Below are 14,970 nucleotides of genomic sequence, written 5' to 3' on the forward strand. Positions count from 1 at the left end.
AGTTCTGCTGGTCACACTATTTGTGATACAAGCCAGGATGCTGTTGGCCTTTTTGGCCACCTGGTCATGCTGCTGGCTCATATTCAGCCGGCTGTGAAACACCATCCTCAGATCCCTTTTTGCCAGGCAGGTTTCCAGCCACTCTTCCTCTGTTAATATGTTTGTGCTGGTTCTCCTAAAATTCTGTGGTCTTTGTTCTGAAACACAGACAGACCAGATTTCTGGCTTGTAAAAAACAAGTTGCGGCATAAACTCTAGCAGAAAATGTATAACTCAGAAATGCAAATTTGAGTGTTTTGCCATACTGAAGAAAACAAATGTTAAAAAGCATTGCCATGGGTACGTGGGAAAAAATATTTTTACTAACGTGACTGTTAAGAGTTATAATTAAATTAATAGGCTAGAAATTTCTGACTTGTGAAAAATGGCAACGAGGAGTTACTCAAATTGGCTAGAAGTATTTATTCTGGTAAATGCACTGTGTCTCAACATCTGAAGAAAATAAATGCCTGATGAAACAACAAAGAGGGCAAAGACGATTTGACAATACTGAGATACCTGATGATTGTAATTGAAAATACTGAAAATTCAGAACAGGACTTTAATGCAGTAGGAATATGAGTTTCTTTTCAGGGCAAAGGTTTAAGTTATACAGTTACAATTAGCCCAGGTTATTGAAACTTCAGAAAATTTCATCAAATTGACTATATAAGTGGGAGAAAATTATTAATAGATGACAGCATGTTGCACAATGCAGTCTGTAGAAAGTTTTGAAATTACAAAGGGTAGCAGAGAAGAAAATGGTCAACTTTCCTCTCTGAGAAAGAGAGAAGATAGGAAATACTGACAGTTCAAATATTCAATCTGAGAAGTATCTTTGAAGATTTGGGATTTTGGTCTGCATCTTATAGATAGAGAAGGGCTTTGTATCTGGTAACTTCTTAGAGCAGTCTGGTTGATCTCATTGCAATGAAGAGCAGTAGGAAGGCAAGTGTGACTAGAAGACAAACCAATGTGATAAAAAAATTTTCAATTATTTGAAATTATTGTCCATTTATTTTTAATCAATTTTGACTAATTGTAATTAATGGAAAAACATGAGTAGCAAAAAAATACAAACAAAAATACAATAACTACTAACAACAAGCAAGAGGAGGTTGTAAATCCAGCTGGTGAGAAAATTATTTTGTAACAGGTATTTCTAATACCTGAATGGAACTATTTGTCAGTACTGGAACATTACAAGCCAATCAAGTTCATTGGCTCTACCAAGGACATTTACAGTAGTTTAGAGATATACTTAGTGGAACATGGCATTAAAATGAAATACCATCCCTTGATTTCAAGTAATCAATAACTAATAAAACATAATCTAGAGCTGTAATAATTATGGTTGAATATTCTGGAATGCTGGAGATACAGTTGTTGAATCAGAACAAAAGATAAGGAAAGTTAGTCTTTTAGCACTGTTTTGAATACATAAAATTGAGACCTTTTGTTACTGTGAAATTTCGATTTGGAAGAGATGTGCAAGAGGTCACGATATAATGTCCTTGAACTTGCTGACAATTACTGATGATGATTTTTTTTCTCTAACAATATTACATGAATTTGTTTGTCACATTGAGAACCTTACATTTATCAATGAAGGTGAGATTATGACTGGATGGGAAGCTGGTTAGTGGCTTATAAATGAGTAGTTATGATCTTTTTAATATAAGAAAAAAGGAAGACATCAAACACTCAAATATTTATTTTAAGTTATAAAAAGCCTTATTTTGCAGAAATAAGGACAACTATAAATAAAACTCTAATGGAAAAAAACATGAATAGAAGAAATTTGAATCATGCATTTTATGGACAAGTGAAAAAGCTGCAATAATGTGGCTGAGAAAGATGACAGTTTTAATTAAGGCCTTCTGTTTCAGTAGGGAAATATAGTTTTCAATCAAAACAATAAAAGCAATATCTAAATAAAGGAGGAGATATGAATTACTATAAAACTTAAAAGCTAGGGATGTATAAAACACTCTTAAAGGAATCTAGAATCATTGTCCTAAGAAGGAAAAGAGAGGAAAAATATTTAAAATTTCATGTATATAGGAGACAAAGAATTGTAAAATTCATTTGTAGATGGAGGTGGTAAAATGATGATGCAGGGAATAGACAAGTATTCATAACCATTTCTCTTCTGTGTCCGAAAATAAATTGGATGATGTGTCAGTATCACTTGAGGATGACATACTGCCTTCTCATCCGCTAAGGAGAATAGTAATTAACAATGTTTAAAGATAAACACTTTAGACAGAAGGTCTGGACAATTTGTACACATTCTAATACCACTGGGTAAGATGTCTTTCTTGCTAGCATTAATACTTAATAAATATGGAAGATGATAACACTTCAGAGAGCTATTTGAAGCAGACAAGCATAGCACGGGTAACTTGTTAAACTGAGTTCAGCCTTAGGCACTGTAATAGAAAAGCCTGATATTATATTTGATTAAATAAAACAGTAATGTAGCAAGTTCCACATTTTTCTATGGGAAACAAGTCTTGTTCAATCAGGTTATAACTTTGATTCCTCAAGGTAACTGCATAATAAATGTTTGAATGGCATTCATCCAATGATACTCCAATTTTAAAATTGCACACTAAAATAATATCAGTAAATCAAGTGTACGTTAAATACATTCAAGACTGAATAACGGATGTCTCAGTGAAAATCATCTTGAATAGTGGTATTTCTAGTGGGTTTGTTGGATCATGTACTAGATTGTTAGAAGCATTGAGCAGGGTTTTATTACCTGAAAATAAAGTTATGGTTGTTAAAAAAATTGTTGAGTATAAGATTACAAAGATTATAAGAAGAGTAAATAAGTGTAAAGAGCTGGATTTAAGGACCTTGCTTTCAACATATTTTAAAACAGACAATTTCTGTATTCTAAAGGAAAAAAAGGAATGAAAAAAAAACATGCTGAACTTGTTTTGGAAAAAATCTGGATGTCACAGCTGACAAAACCTCAGAAGAAACTATCAGTGAGTAAATCCATGACTAAACCAAACCAGCTGCAGATGCTTTTCCTGAACAAATAAACTTGAGTAATCCATAGAAGAAAATGGAAAGTGTAAATTTGGTTGCAGAATTCTGTATACGGTTCTGTAGTTGTCTTTTGAAAAAAGGAATTAAGGAATAAGGAACGATAGAACAAATATCCACCAGAATGTGATGAAGTGTGTAATATAAATATGTTGATGTAGGAGGCCTTTACCTCAATACATGTAGATCATCAAGGAAAGTAATTCAATTAGAGAGAATGACAGCTTCCTGCGAGGGAAAGGCAGAGTACTCGACCCAGTTGAGATGGACCGAAAGGAAGAATCATTGTGTAGAACCTAAAATCAGACAAATTCAGGTAGGAAGTCAGTGGAATTTTTGTGTTCTTTGGTGGAGGGTGATGAGTCATTGGGGAAAGCCATCAAAGGCAGCCATGGTTTTTCCCAGTACTCCCTGTCCTGCTGTTTTTGGCTTTAGAGTGCAAGATTGTTTGGAAAATACGCTTTAGTCAGACATGGTTTAGATTTCAATACCCCTAATTATTAGACTCCATACAATGTCAGCAAGGCTAAATTTAATGGTTCTTCATGTAAAGGGAGTGAACTGTATGTTGAAATGTTCTTTATCTAAATCAATACATGAAACAGAAGGATCACCTCATGCTATTAACTCTTGTCTGCTTCTACAACAATGATAGAGGACAGTATATCAATTGTTTGAAAATGAGAACTGAGTGTAATAGTTTCTTGGGGTTCTCACAAAATGTAGTCTTCTTCCACTGTTACCTAGTGTTTGAAATTTTCTTGTCTGGAGTCAGGAGCACACAAGTTACAAGCCAGTCTGAAGGACATGCTGTAAAATATATGTACTTGTCTCTGACCATTGCTGTCAACTCCTTCTCCTTGATTGTAGTTTAATGTCTTGCACATAATAAAAGTTAAAGGTATTTTGGGCAATTTCTTCTTTCTGTTCTGCTTGAAGTAAAGCATTAGAAGCATAGAAAAATTCTATAGTGGTGAGTGACTCATCCTTTAGCCAGAGTTAACTTAATCGAAGTTTAAATAGTGAGGATGCTGCACACTAATTTCAGTAAAAGCAGAGCTTTCAAAATTGCCTTCCCATTCCCTATTAAAAAAAAAGAAAGAAAGGAAATAGGTTTCCTGCTTTTTCTAAAATGGTGAAATGCTAAACAATAATTTGGTCCAGATTTGCATTTATTGTGTTGAAATGTAAGAAAAAGCAGTTGTAATTTTCCCGAATGATCTCATTTATTTGTATGCTAGCTACAGCTTATTCAGTACTACTAATGGTAGGAAAGCAAATTAAATGCTTCTGTAAATTTTAAGTCATCGAAAATTCAAGGTTCAAAGGGTCAACATACTACATGTTTTAGATCTGTAAACATAGCTAATCTGCTAATGCAAATTTCTTCATGTTAACAATAAACATAATCTTCTTGTAGGCCTACTCTTGCAAACACCTTTACACAATCACTTCAGGGATGAAAGTAATTGTTTTTATAAGCTAGAGGAGATATATGTTGAGAAATGCACAGGAAATAGTGGGAGGCCCATGTTACCAGTTTAGCTACAGCAGTTTTGGAGTAACTTAGCGAGTGTATTGAATGACATTTGTGTCAAGTGGTACAATGTGCTTATTGTTCGTGTTCAGTATGTCTGCACTTAGCGTGGCATGTGCTCTTCAGAGTCTCTAAAATGTGTGTTTGCGTAATTAAAATGGTAGAAATCAAAACACGGCAATGAGATTTAGACAGCTGGAAAGCAACTGATCTATGTAAAGTGAGCAGGGCTTCACACTGTTTTGATAATTCTACTTTTATAATTTTATTAAATTTCTGTAGGTCTTGAGGGAGGGTTCAGTTTAGTAGGTGAGTGGTAGAAGAGCTAGATTCATTGAGGCTGAGTTACTAGAGGGAAAGAAGGTACATATCACCTAGTTCTGTAACTGCAGACTCGTCAAGAAAACAAGAAAAGCAGAAGTAGTTCATAAAGAGCTCTGAATGCCATAGTGCTCAGAGAGCAGATTTCTTACTGTTTATTAACTGGTTTGTGTTTTCCAGGCATTTCTTTTGCATCACAGTCATAAACTGATCCCATCTGAGAATCTAGATTTTTATCTTGGACACATTTACTCCATGGATATTGAGGGGGTACTACTGATTTGTGTCTATTGTCTGTATCACTGTTCAATATACTACTTGCCACAAAGATCACAAGGCAATGCTTTCATTAACAAATGGCTAATTTCCCTGGAATGAAATTGTAAACTTGTTTGAAATCAGACAAAAAAAAAAGGTGTAGATTCTCAGAAGGAAAAACACTGGGAGAATCTTTGTGGCTCTTTTGATACAAACAAAAATATTTCTCCAATAACACTAAGAAGGCTTGAACTCAAAATATGGTGAGGGACATTCAGAGACTTGCTAAATAAATTGGAGGCCAGTTTTATCTTTTATAACTTGGAAATAATAATTTTACACAGCTGTGCTTCCAGCATCCATTTCCAATCTGTGGAATGATTGATTTGCTATTGTTTCACTCCCAATGAGATTGTTTCTGTTGGATACGTATTTCCCAGTAGTAAACACAGCTTTAGGCATATATGAAATGAAGCACCTATCCCTGAGGAAAGTGAGAGAACTCCCATCAGTACTGTAGACTATAAAGAAAACAATTGGCCTAAATAAAAAGCCTGTGTTACAAGTCTCCAGAAAAACACTGAGTATTCTTATTTGAGTACCACTGAAGCACCCCCCCATACCACACCAATGAGGGCAAAGGAAGTAAAATGGCAGCATGTGTAGTAGATGCCACTTGTAGAATAAAATCCTGCAGGAATATTGAATTCTTCTTTGAAAGGCTATTAATCCAACAGCTGGTTGCAACTATGGTTATAATGTTGGGTATTGCAGAGCTGTGATTCACCAAAGTGGCCCACTGCTTACTGACATTTTGGATGCCTGTTCTTTCAGATGCCCTGTTTCCTTACAGTAACATAAAGCAAGATAATGCATTCAGGCTCTATTTTCTGTTTTAGGATGGAAAATTCTATGTTGAATATGGGAACAATAAAAGTAGTTCCTTCTTTTTCTGGTCTTTCTTGTAATGTCTGGTATGAATATTTTTACTTTCTTCTTTGTGGGTGAAGAAAGGCTGTACTAAGGAGGTGTGGAGTTTTTCCTCATACCATTGCTTCTAGTTCAACCCAAATAGTCTTTAAGAATTTGGAAAAAAAAATTGCTTTAAGATTGATGTGTTCTTACACCTTGCTTTTGGTAGTGGATATTAAAATGTCAGGATAATGTGTGAAATGGAAACTCGCATTTCTTCCAAAGGCTTTAGGGTAGGGAGGTGACCTAGCGGCACTGTGGAGCCAAGTGGTACCATGATAGGAGGAGGGGGAGGCTCTTTGTAACAGAAGGGTGAGAGGAACCATGGAGAATATTAGCTGTTGATGCAGTTACTAATGTGTGTCTATTAAAGTTATGTTTTCTTCAGGTGTGTGCTTTTGATACTCCAGAAAGTACTGGGGTTAGAATCAGGCTGCCAGGATGCATAGCAGTGAGCGCTGGCATGTGATGTGAATAACCGATATTAAAGCTGCACCCTTGTTCAGACCACATCAGAAGTTGAAAAGCTGAAAAATTATGAGCTGCGTGTGGGACTTTAAATTGCTGCTTTAATTAAAAAGAACCCATGGACAGAGGGTAAGTAGCTAAAAATTTGTTTCGTAGAAGAGCTGAATGTCCTTTGCTGCAGAGGCTGGACAGGCTGTACAGACAGTGGGGTAAGCTTAGGGAGGGGAAAGGAGCCCATTGTAGGAAACACTGCAGTAGGGATTTTGCTATTTCAGCCTTTGCCACAGGGCCCTAGATCAGATTTTGCACAGATGATTGGCACCTGTTCTCTGTGCTTGACAGAGACCTCTAAATTGCAGGAGGACCCCTGGGCTGTGCTTTCAACACGAAGCTTTATAGAACACTAAGTACTTTCTGAAATAAGGTTTCAGTTATCTTATACTGAGCATCCACATAAAATGGAACATTCTGACCTTGTTGTTTCAGTAACAGGAGAAATGCAGTATTAGTCACTTCATTGTGCTTGGAGTTCTTCAAAGATGTACTGGTTACTGTTTGCAAACCTTTTTTGCAAACCTGAAAAATCTGGACAATAAATGCAAACATATTGAACTGTGTTTTGTTGTATATATATATATATATATATAATTGTTATATAGTTTCTGTGACTACTTGAGTATTCAGGATGCACACACAGAATACTCTAAAAGTAATCTTCTCTTTCAAAATACTTATTTTATAAACACATAGATCTGGACTTTGCTGTGAAAGATTTTACTTTAAATAGACTATAAAATCAGCTATTCCCAGAGGCTGCTGACTCTTCTTATTACCTTGCTTAAATCAAATATTCTTTTGCAACTAGAATCTTTATTTGTTTGAAGGAGAGATTCACAGAGGTGGTGGTAACAAGGAGTAGTTCAAATAGGAATATACAATACAGCTTAATTAATGTATAAAGCTCAAAGAGATAATCACTCCTCCTGACTGCTGTATCATTAAGATTAGAGGCTGAAAAATCTTCCTTCCTGAAGGTTCTCAAGACAAAAATAAATCTGTGAGCTTTACATATTTCATTTTTCATTTTTATTTCCATTCAGTTTAACTAATTGAACACAAACTGTAGGAACCCTGAGTATGTGCACACAAATGAAAATATGAAGTACCTTTTTTATAAGCCTCAGAAGCCTCAGAGGAACTGTATTACTTTCAGTCAGCAAAAACTACTTTAAAAAAAAAGAAAGATAAAACCATATTTGATAGCTGCTGAAAGAGAGTATAATCCAGATACAGACATTATGGCACAACATGCCATGCAGTTTCAATCTGCTACACTTTAGTAGCACATCAGTCACAATGAGCCCATTGTGAAAAGTTCTCTTCTCTTTGTATATTTTTTTAGGAGACCCCCGGAGGCAGTGGGAAACATATTTTTGTATGAGAGCAAACACACGGTCTTTGGGATAATCTGAACCATTCTTGATTGATAATTCTTATATGGATCCTAAAATGGAGGTTTCCCAGCTGTGCTTGATGAGACTCATAATCTCATCTAATGCTGATAGCTCCTGAAAGACTGTTCCAGATCTCATGAGTCCTGAAACATGAGATGGGTGGAGCAGGCCATAGCAAGTGCCCACTTCACAGAGACCCCATTCAAGCATTGGGTGTCAGCATTTGCCAGCAGACAGCAGTTGGAGTCAAGTCAGAGACAGGCAATGACAAATTTAGCATCTTCCTCCAGTTGTAGAGGCAGCCTAGTGCACATGCACAGACTTGTAGTATGAGGAACATGCCAAGGAGCTTCCAGCACCTCCCTGCTATAAACAGCACCTGTGCTGCCAAATGGTGGTGCTGCTGCATGGTCAAACCCTTCCACAGTGCCTCCAATTTATGAAGATGATTCCCAGGGCCTGGCCTAACTTTCTTTGGAACCAAGAGAGTGATGGAATTAAAAATCAAGATCCTTGTTCCCCTTCTCATGTGAGCAATTCACCTGACCACATGATGTTGAATGCTTTCTCAAGTTAAGCTCTCTGCTCAGTAAATAAAAGCCATTTGATTAAAGGAGTGTGACTAAGAGCACACTCTTTTGTGTGGATCAGCCTCCAGAGGCTGATTTACCTAAAGATTCAGATTAAAGTTTTCTCTAGCCTTATCTGTCTGCTACTCTGAATTGCTTTCAATGAAATCTTGCAAGTGATGCAGGAGTGAGAAGTTGCTCATATCCTTCAAATGAGAAGACCTGTGTTTTTCTCATGTGGCTTTTTTTTTTTTTTTTCCCATGAGATCATGTCAAACTCATTTGCAAACAACAGACTATTTTTTTCCCATCTTGCTAAAACTAATTTTTTTGGCAGTATTCTACAGAGATGTTAGAATAATTTCCATGGCTTGCAGGAGATGTTCTGTGCTGTATCCTTAGAGGTAATGAACAAGAAACAGCAAAGGCAACTTCTCCTACTCCCTTCCCATACTGCTGTGGGAACAAATACCCATCAGAAAAAAAGCCTACCAAAGCTGCCTTTATGCCAGCTGAAGCAATTGATGATATAGCCTGCCCAAGACACTGTATACGTTACCTTCCTGAGCCAAAGTGTAACTATGAATTTAAAATTGGCCTTCACACATGGATTTACAGTGCACTAGAAGTATATTAAGACTTCAAATCCAGATATAGGCCTCCAGCAGTGAGTTAACTAAGCCCCCAAACCTCCAATCACTTACAAATAAACTACTGCTTCAAGAAAACTGTAAGAAGAAATACCCTATGCTGAATACTCTGTATGTGTTCTGTACTTTACAGCCTCATAGTGGCATTAAGGGAAAAGTAAGTGGGAAACAAGGTTAGAAAACGCCAAAGTAGTGGTTGCCTGGGGAACTTGAATTCAGCTTTTTTATAGGTCAGTCTTTGAGCATACTATTGGATACTGTTGTGAATTTTATTTATTTATTTTTATATATATATATTTTTTTTTTCTTTTTTTTTCTTTTTTCCTTTCAGCATGGACAAAACAATTGATCTTCTTTTGTTATTCTCCACTCAGAAAAATGACTGTTGTTCTGGAACTGAAACTGAAGCTTAGAAATTGCATGGGAAATTTCAGCCTAAGCAGTGAAAAACAAAGTGTTAAGCAATTAGAAAGAGTGTCTTATAATGCAAAGAGCTGGGTAAATTTAATGAATTGGAGTACTGTGAATTATTTTACTTAAAATAATGAGAAAATTACAGAGATTTTTATATTTCATCTGCTTTTTTTCTTTAGTGACTCATATGCTTATTTTGGTCTTGATGATAATATAGAAAAAACTGTTAATATTGAAATACAAGGAATCAGTATTTCATGGTTTTAAAAAGCCAGCATATGAAACAGTTATCACAATGTTATCTGAAATATTATAGTATTCCCCAGATGTCTCAGGGAAGGTGTGCCTGGAGCCCCTGGTGAAGTCAGTAATAACTTCCTCTGCAGGAAGGCTACTGCTTGTAACATAAATGCAACACCCTTCTGCAGCCTGAGGACTTCTCTTGGAGGTGTACAGGGGGAAAACCCGACTATTTACTTTATAACAGTGACCTTTGTGAGCCTTAAACAAAGTTTTTGCAGGAGCTGTAGTCTTGCAGTTTGATCTTTACTTTTGGTGCCATTTTCTGTCTTTACACCCTGAGTGCCAGTAGTAGTGCCCTGGGTAGTATTGATGAATCAGTGACCATTTTCCTAAGGCTTTTTTTTTTTTCCCCTCTCTACCCATCTTTCCACAGGGACTGTTGAACCGCACTGTTCTATTTCCATCACCAAGCAGAAATAGCTGTGTAGCAACGTGTAGCATCTTTGCAAGAACAATCTCCCAGAGAGCCCGTGTGAGTAGGTGAAATATTTTTTGAGATATTCTTAAGTTTCTACTGGTTGTGTTACTGCCAGCTGGATTCCCTCTAAGAATACTTTCAACATATTTTCCAATTCAAGGTTCATTATTTTTAAGTGTCAAAGAAGGTTATGTGTGTTGTATGACAGGATCATTTTTACTGGTGTAAAGAGAAAAAAGGGGTCTTTTTATTAAGAATCCTGGTAAAGACTTGTTAGACATATTTTTTTAAAGAAAATAAAGGAGACATTTTACAAAGAGTGGTACCTCTGCCATCCAGAACACATCTGTGATCAGCTGCCTAAAGACTGCCTCTCCAAGTAGACAGGGTCCTTGTTTATGGCATCTCCTGTTCAAACATCTGGTGTTTTCAAGATATTTCTGGAGGCAAGTGGTTCTCTTATTCTCTGCCCAGAAACCAGAGGACTTTGTCTCCCAGTGAAAGCTGTCATCCAGGTTGTTCTGGGCAAACGGAAAAGCTTTTGCCTGTGTGGCATGCAGTGCAGCAAAATATGGTACTGCAACCCATGAAGGAACCACAGAATTGCTCTTCCCTTCCTCTGAAGCTCAGTTGTTGAAATTTCGTATAAACTTTCACTGATTCCTCTGCCTTCACTCTTCCTGCGGCAGAGTTTCATATTTTAAAAAACCTGTGAGTACAGCTTTCTGGGAGGTCATCTCACAGGTGCAGATGTTTAGTATCCCTTGTGTGGCATCTGAATGCCCTTTATTAAATAGAATCATGCTTTAACACCTTATCTAACCAGGCAGCAAATAGCATTTGCTCCCAAGGGGCTGTTACATTCCGGCAGCTTGTATGTAATGAGCAAGGTGGCCATTAGCTTAGGATTCTGCTCGTTGCTCTGCATTGATGAATACAAACTACCTGTGTTCCTCAGGAATATGAAAATTATTTGGGAATTGAATATTGTTTATATAAGGAACTGTTATGAGACCTGAAGGGGACAATATATGGAGTGATTTTTTTACCAGTTAGGCCAGCTAGCTGGGGAAATGAATGGGAAAAAATAAAATGAGGAAAAGGAGAGGACAAACTGGAGCAATAACGACACCTTCTCTTGGAGCAAATGATTTTATGAGGACTGCTGTCCAAACTCCATTTCTGCCCAGCTTTATTTCTGTATTGCTTTTACAGTAGTGAAAGACAAAAGCTAAATCCTAAATCAAGAAAACATCCTAAGTCAGAATATTTTGTAATACTAGGTTTATGTGTGACTTATTCAAAAGGACTGAAGCGTATTCTTATATATAAATAAATATCTAAGTGGTGCTGTCAACTGGAATGCTGAACTGTTTTCACTAATAGTGTAGTCAGACATTGGCTCAGTCTATGCAGCAGAATCATTAAAGTTATCTAGAGTGTATGGTTGATCATGCTCATCCTTTTCAAGGAGCAACCCAGTATTATATGTGAAGAGAGGTAGAAACAAATTTGACAGGAAGAAAGAATTCCACCCTTTGCTTGTGAAATTATACAGATATAAATCCGTAACCTCATATTCCACAAGCCAGAAGACCATTCTCTATTTTGTTAATTTTGGTCACTTCCAGCATGCAAAGTGACTTACAAACCATGACTGATATAGAGCAGCTTCATGTCATTATTGTACAGAAACTGCTGTTTACTTATCTAAGCTGAGGTAGGCAAAATTAGTGTGGCCTGCCTCACCTTTGGATGCTGCCTGTATGAGAGAGAAGACATCATCACTATTTTCAAAGTTTAAAAGTAAGGTTTATTGTGGTTACATTAAGAAGTTGTTTAGAACCTGGATTTGCTTTCCTTTTAACTGAGGCCAAATCACAGATCTCTTAGAACAGATGTATATGTTTGTGTGCATACATGCAGAGAAGGGATAAAATACTTCATTTGTTAGTGTTCTGTGCTTGTTGATTCTGTCTACGATTTTTTTTTTTAGGAAGAAACTCAAAAAGCAACAAAAAATTGGTAAAGTTTCACTATTTGGCCTCAAGATGGCTGTGAAGACTTTACAGTTATGCCTTGTTTTATTTGTAAATTGATGCCAAGTAACCCAAACTAATAGACTTCCAGGGTCATTTTGACATAAATCCCAAAGAGGTCGCCTACTTGCCTGCTGCATAATCTCAGGGTCTGAATCTGCAGCTGTCATAGACATAAACAATTACTGAGAGACTAACACAAGTGCTGTATGGTGGGCATGGTTCACTCTGGGCAGGCTGTGAGGGAAGTCTGGGCAATGCCACCTACTGTGGAGTGCCTCCCCACCCTGCTCCACCTGATGGGGTTTCCAGCCTTGCGGCTAGTCATATTTGCAGATCACAATTAGTATTTCAGAAAGGTAATTTTAAAAAATCTGACACATAATCAAGAATCAAATTGAATTTTGGACTGCATCCAGCCACCCTCACTAGGTCAGCGATGAGTGACGAGCACAGCAGCGGCTACAGAGCAACCATGGGAGATTTAAATGCGGTGAACCAACATGCAGAGCAGTGGCTACGGTAAGAGCTGAGATTGGGCATGGATTGAGGAGACGAGGAGGAGATCCTAGAGCCATAGTCCTGCCAAGAGGATTGGTGTGAAAGCAGCTGAACTTGCGAGAGGAGCTGACATGAAGGGTCATTGCCAGGAGCAACCAGGGAAGATTTAAAACCCTCCTAGGGAGCGCAGGCAACCAGGAGTGCAGCAAACAGGGTCAGCAAGTGGGTGAAGCAGTTAGCACAGCAGTTTGAGCAAGCAGGCAGGGCAAGGAAGCTCAACAAATTCAAGTGATTTACCTCACTTGTTTGTTGCCACCCTCACAGAAGGAGCTGACAATGGTATCCACTCTGGGCAAAGGTAATTACTCTGCACTTGGAAGGAGACAGCAACTTAGACAGAGCTGCCATGGAACATTCAACCACCCAGACCTCAGGCTGCCGAGAATGCCAGAGCCTTTCACTGATATGGAGTGGTAATACAGAAAACAGTTGTGTGTGGTGTGAGCATGTGGATGACCTGCTCAGCTTGGTAGTAGAGCTGAGAGGGGAAGTGGAGAGGTTGAAAAGTGTCAGGGAGCTGGAAAAGGAAATCAACTTGTGGGATCAAGCTCTGACTTCCCAGGGGCACGTAAGACCAGCAGCAAGAAACCAAGATCCAGGGATTCCTGTATCTTCCCCTTGTCTGACTGAGGAGGGCAGGTCAAGGGAAAGGGATGAATGGAAAAAAGTCCACACTCAGGGTGGCAGCAGAAAGATCCCCCTACCCACCCCACCTTCCCAGGTGCCTCTGTCCAACAGGCATGAGGCACTGGATGTGGAAAGCAGTGACATGAGGAATGGGGGAAAATGAAACCCCAATAATCCAAGGGGAAATGATTAGTGACCTGCTACACCACTTAGATATTGGTCCAGATAGGATCCACCCAAGGGTTGTGAGGGAGCTAGCGGACATGCACACCAAGCCACTTTCCATCATTTCTGAACACCCATGGTGAACCAAGGAGGTTCCTGTTGACTGGAGGTTAGCAAACGTGATGCCTATCTACAAGAAGGGCCAGAAGGAGGATCTGGGGAACTACAAACCTGTCAGTCTAACCTCGGTAACATGGAACATCATGGAAGAGATCTTTCTGAGTGCCATCACATGACACATACAAGAAAACCATGCAATTAGGCCCAATCAACGTGGGTTTATGAAAGGTGGGTCCTATTTGACCAAGCTGCTCTCCTCTACGACAGCATGACCCACCTAGTAGATGAGGGAAAGGCTGTGGATGTTCTGTACCTAGAATTCAATAAAGCCTTTGACACTGTATCCCACAGCAGTCTCCTGGAGAAACTGGCAGCTCATGGCCTGGATGGGCGCACTCTGCAATGGATAAAGAACTGGCTTGATGGCCAGGCCCAAAGAGTTGTGGTGAACGGAGTCAAATCCAGTCGGTGGCCGGTCATGAGTAGTGTTCCCCAGGGCTCAGTATTGGGATCATTTCTGTTTAGCCTCTTTATCTGGATGAGGGGATTGAGTGTGCCCTTAGTTTGCATACGACACCAAATTGGATGGGAGTGTTGATCTGCTGGAGGTTGTGAAGGCCATACAGAGGGATCTGGACTGGCTGGGTCGTTGGGCTGAGGCCAATTGTGTGAGGTTCAACGAGGCCAAGTGCCAAGTCTGACACTTGGGTCACAACAACCCCAGGCAGCGCTACAGCCTCAGGGAAGAGTGACTGGAAATCTACCCACCAGAAAAGGATCTGGGGATGCTGGTCAACAGCCATATGAGCCAGCAGTGTGCCCAGGTGGCCTGGCTTGTGTCACGAATAGTGTGACCAGCAGGACTAGAGAAGTGATTGTGCCACTGTACTTGGCACTGGTGAGGCTGCACCTCAGATACTGTGTTCAGTTTTGGGCCCTTCATCATAAGAAGGACATTGAAATACTACAGAGAGTGCAGAGGAGGTGACAAAGCT

The 14,970-nt window shown here is 38.7% G+C and overlaps 1 long non-coding RNA gene across 6 annotated transcripts in view; it reads left to right on the top strand.

The window, feature by feature from the left end:
- LOC110361464 (uncharacterized) overlaps positions 1 to 14,970 on the top strand; it is a 65,855-nt gene that overhangs the window by 11,368 nt on the left and 39,517 nt on the right. For 4 of the 6 annotated variants that reach the window (XR_010468831.1, XR_010468830.1, XR_010468828.1 and 1 more), the window contains exons 6-7: positions 6,576 to 6,784; positions 10,419 to 10,517. This is a non-coding gene — a long non-coding RNA (uncharacterized LOC110361464). Of the gene's footprint in view, positions 1 to 6,575; positions 9,827 to 10,418; positions 10,518 to 14,970 lie in introns of all 6 variants that reach the window. The other 2 variants (XR_010468833.1, XR_010468832.1) reach the window with 1 other exon arrangement.

The sequence above is a fragment of the Columba livia genome, chromosome Z (assembly GCF_036013475.1).
Source record: "Columba livia isolate bColLiv1 breed racing homer chromosome Z, bColLiv1.pat.W.v2, whole genome shotgun sequence".
Lineage (NCBI taxonomy): Eukaryota > Metazoa > Chordata > Aves > Columbiformes > Columbidae > Columba > Columba livia.